At 35.0% G+C, this 5,162-nt stretch overlaps 1 pseudogene across 1 annotated transcript; it reads left to right on the top strand.

The window, feature by feature from the left end:
• Positions 1-952: 952 nt before the first annotated feature.
• LOC105043613 (putative lipid-binding protein AIR1B) lies at positions 953-1,791 on the top strand (annotated as a pseudogene). The gene has a single exon (XR_002164630.3). The product of XR_002164630.3 is annotated as a putative lipid-binding protein AIR1B (transcript).
• The last annotated feature ends 3,371 nt before the right edge of the window (positions 1,792-5,162 follow it).

Genomic DNA, 5,162 nt, shown 5'->3' with positions numbered 1-5,162 from the left:
AGCGAACAACCAATATAAGACTAAATATACATCTGCATATATATTCTCATACTCTCTCTCGTTTAAACCTTTGCATTCTCACCAAACTAAAGATGCAAATTCATGCATTTATTAATAAACACAACGATTGATTTATAATTAATCCAATAAATCTGTGCTGTAGTATCTCCTAATCCATATGAGTTATGGACTGGATCCATTTTGATATCATTTATAATAATAAAAAATTTCATCCAAAAGACTTGCTAGAAAGTATTTTTTAGATTTTTTAGCATATATGAGTATTCAAAAATTTTTCATCAGATGATCATTACGAAACTAATTGTACATTTTAATGGATTCTCCCACTAAATCTGTGCTGCTCCGCTTGACTTGTTTGCAGGCCCGTATGTCAGGAAGCAATAGATACAAATTAGTTTTGCAGCTTTTGTCGAGGACACGACGCTCACGACGTCGTTAGCTGCATGTGTATCGTTTTATCGAAAAAGTGATTGAAATCTCTACGCTCATCCTGCAATGCGAACGCAAGATTGACCATTCATTTCTTCGATCGTCTTCTCATAGCTGGCGAATGATGCTTGTTCGTTCACGGACGAGCGGCGGGAGTATCACGAGCTGAGATCCGTTATGACTTGGGTGTCTCTTGCACGAAAGCAGAATTTTCCTTCGCTTTATATATACAATTCATAATGATCTAAATTCTCTAGGAGCCATTTCCGTCGAGTATACTATAATATCATGTGCCGCGTGCCAGGGGATAGATTAAAATATAGATTAAATTTACCACCAATCGAGAAAGCCTAACCTCCACCACTTGCATTGCCAGCTAAAACAATATCGCCAAAGGGATCCACCATGTGTCATCCAGAAAAGCTTTTTGTCTCCATTACAACATTTCAAACCCTAGGCACCGACTTTCCCTTCTCCTAACTCTCTATAAATACTGACAACATAACCAATCCATCCACCATTACAACACTAGCCCACTTCCACAGTTCGATACTAGCCAGTGCTTTAGTACACCACTCAGGTTTTTGTGGGCATTATTGTAGCCATGGCATCCAATCCCTCAACCTCAGCTGCCCTCTTCCTTGCCCTCAATCTCCTCTTCTTCACCCTCGCCAGTGCCTGTAGCACCTGCCCCAAGCCACCCCCCAGTCCCCCCAAGCCCACCCCATGCCCTCCCCCAGGATCCGGCTCGGGCTCCGGCTCGGGTTCCGGCTCCGGCTCCGGCTCCGGCTCCGGCTCGGGTTCCGGCAGCGGTACAGGAACATGCCCCGTGGATGCACTCAAGCTAGGCGTCTGTGCCAACGTGCTGAACGGCTTGATCAACCTTAAGGCTGGCAAGCCACCCAAGTTGCCCTGCTGCTCTTTGCTTGACGGACTCGTCGACCTCGAGGCTGCCGTCTGCCTCTGCACTGTCCTCAAGGCTAACATTCTGGGGATCAAGCTCAACCTCCCTATCCACCTTAGCCTGCTCCTTAACTACTGTGGAAAGAACACCCCCAGAGGTTTCCAGTGCCCTTGAGCACCCCCAAGTCTTTTCTCTTCCTTGATTCGTTTTCTTGTGTTTGAATTCTTACGCAAAACTGTATGTGTTTTTCGTTTTGTTTTTGTATTCTTGTGTGGATTTCTTGTGAGTTCTTGTTCTTGTGTCACTGCTCGTGATCAACATTCAATGTATTGGCAAGGAAAGAGATAAGACAGCGCTAAGGAAGGGCTGTTTGGTGCTTTGAATTATGTGTTGAAGTCGCAAGTCTCAGCTTTAATAAAAGTGTATTGTTCGTCGTATTTTTGCTGTTTGGGATTTGTATCAATATATACAAAGGATGCCCAGAGTGTTATTTATTTATTTATCTGGAGTATGGTCGATGGTAGTCTAAAAGCCTGCACGCACGCGCATAGGCACGCATGCACACGAGACAAACAGGAAACTGTCCATGCATGTCAAGAAGACATTAGGCCCCGCGGCTTTTCTGGCAAAAGAAATTATGACAAAAGTTGCGTCTATTCATGAACTCTACTTTGCGTCTCTCTCTCTCTCTCTCTCTGTGGGTATATATATAACAAATCATATTTTGGTTTGATTTGATAGAAAATTTTTTCAATCCATTCAGCTCAAATTTTTTTTAAAAAATAAAAAAATTAATAAAAATAAAATTTATGCTCTCTTTCTTCTCAATAATAATCAAAAATTGAAGTATATAATTTTTATTTATAATAATAAATTTTGCTCTTATATAATTCAAATCAAGTTCTTTCTTTATTCAAATAAATCTAGCATTCCAAAAAGAGAAAACTAAATATCGAAAAGTTAAAATTTTACAAAAGATAAATCTCTAATTTTATATCAACTTTTGCTTCTTATTGCTCCATCAAATTCTTTCTATATTAAAAGATACTTTCGATCAAAATCTTTTTCGAAAAAAAAAAAATTAGATTTCATCGGTTTGTTTTGGAGTACAAATGATAGAATTAGGGCTCGATCATTAGTTGCACAAATCTCTTTAGGAGGTTATGCTACATCCTAGATCTTGAAAAGTTACATAATTAAAAAAAAAAAGGATAATCTCAATAGGGGATCATATGATCTAGTTAGGGTCTTCAAAAATTTGGCATATGATTTAGTTCCAATATGGCAAATCTCTCACATAGATCCTACTTAGCTCTTTCTACGGTATGCCAAAATAATCCATATTGAATCTGATAATCTTTTTGAATCATATTTATAAGGATATATGTAAACTATTTTTTAAAGATTGTTTATGTCTGCACAATTCTCTTATGAGAAGCTGCAAGTTTTCGAGCTTTTCCGACTCTACAAGGCCAAAAAAAACACAACTTTAGCACTCTATGAAGCTATTTGGCTCCTTATAATTGTAACAAGGTGAGAGCTCTAGTTCTTTTGGTTCTTTGAGTATTATATAATTGATATAGAAGTAAACACATGCCTCTATATATGGATCCTCATATACACTCATCCTCCACTTAAGATCTGGCATCCTAAGCAGATTAAGAGTTCTAATTTCATCAAATTTAATCACAAACAACACAATAAGACCGTCATCCTCTAAAAAGATTTGTGTTGTAGTATGTTTTAATCCATACGGGCATTACAAGAAATTAGAGATTTACCGGCTTAATATTGCCAATGCTAGGAGGAAGCATCGAAAAATTTGAAATACTGCATCCACCTGTCAATACTTTTAATAAGTGTCGGCATATTACGATGTTTTAAAGCATCGGCAAGTTACGACAATACAAATAAAAAATTCATATCATATATATCATGATACTTAGTGAAGCTGCATAATGTTTAATTCTCCAGCTTCTTAGTGAAGCTGTGTATGATATATCGTGTATCATATATCATAATACTTATAAGTTTTATTAAAATTTTTAGAGTTTGTCAATTAAAATTAATATTTTAATATTTATTAAAGTATATGTATGATGTACCATATATCACATAACATATTAAATATATGATATGTGTCTTATATCATCAGTGATGTATAATGAATTATATGTTTTATGCAATTTATATTTTCTATAGATTGATGAGTATGAGTAGAAGCCTAGTCGGATGGAGTTCTAAAGAATGACTCATGTCCATCGAGATGGCTATTTTGTTATTGAGGTATCGAGAGATATATTTGTATGTATAGATAATCATAGTGTAATGATATATATTTTTATTTTTAAATATAAAATTGATATATATATATTTAATATAGGAGAGAGCTTCATTTCTTGTTGCAAAGCGTGTTAGCAAGTCTTCGACATCTATGAAGGTCAGTCATGTCGAGGCCCAACTGACGATAGAGTTGCTGTGGTCGAACCGTTATGATCGAATGAGGGGTTATGGCGTTGGAGTCACCCCCACTCAATTATCTCACATGCGTCGATACATTTAGAATACTAGAGAGAGAGAGTTCTAGCAATGTAGATATTCATATGTTTGAGGCTCAGTGAACGCACGGATGGAGGAGCAGATGGAGATGTGGATGAAGGTGCGGACGAAGGCAATGAGGCAAAACTATAACACAGTGATATCCTTCATGAGAACTCAGATTGAGTACTTGACATCCACATTATAAACATTTATGGACTCTTTTAGGATACATATTTTACTATATTTATATTTTTGCATAGACTTAATTATTTAATTTATATTATGATTTTCATATTGTCAACTATTATAATTTTTATATCTTTGTTGTAGACTCTCGATAATTTTCGTAGTGATAAAGTCAATGACAATCACGCCCCTAGGAATCACAAATAGCCCGATATCTCGATGTCTTTTTGGAGTTATATAGATTTCTTTTGCTTTCTTCTCTTCGATCATGGATTGTAATTTATAAATATGATGGGCAATATAACCATGACTTTATTATATTATATAAAATATTTATTATGACTTTATATTTGTGTTTGAATTTTTTTATAAGTTTTGAACATATCTATGTATTTTATATAGATTATTAGTAAATTATTTACAGAATATGACTTTATATAGAGTGCTTATTATGACTATGTTGGTATTAAAATTTTCTTATAATTTTTGGACAAATTTATATATTTTATATAGATTAGTAAATTATTTTTATTTTTTTTTTAAAATAGAACATTGTCGATGCTTTAAAGCATCGATATTGTAAGTAATTACAGACGCTTTAAAGCATCGACAAAAATCTAATGCCATAGCTTTTCAATGCGTTTAAGCATCGACAACTCATTAAAACATATCGATGCTTTTAATTGTTGGCATCTTCCCCACGGTTAGTGACGCACATAAGCGTCGAAAGTTGCCGACACCTTTTAAAAGTATCAGTACATGTCGATGCTTTCGTAAAGCATCAAAAATTAAAATAATTTTACACGTTTCACTAACCAACATGTTTTCGATTCTTGTGGAAGTGTTGAGAGTGGATATTGCGATGCTTGTAAGTATCAAAAATAATAATTTTTTGTGTCAGCAATAATCCAGAGTACTGTAATGGGGCCATGGATTGGTTCCATGGATTGTAAACATCATTAATGACTAATCGCAACGTGTTATTTAGATTCTTTAAATTTGTACAAGTATTTAAGATTTTTTTAATATATAACTGATATATAATAATATATGCTCGTATGGATCCTCAGATTATACAATA

This window comes from Elaeis guineensis, chromosome 4, assembly GCF_000442705.2.
Source record: "Elaeis guineensis isolate ETL-2024a chromosome 4, EG11, whole genome shotgun sequence".
Taxonomy (NCBI): Eukaryota; Viridiplantae; Streptophyta; class Magnoliopsida; order Arecales; family Arecaceae; genus Elaeis; species Elaeis guineensis.
This window is presented reverse-complemented; position numbering and strand designations above follow the sequence as displayed.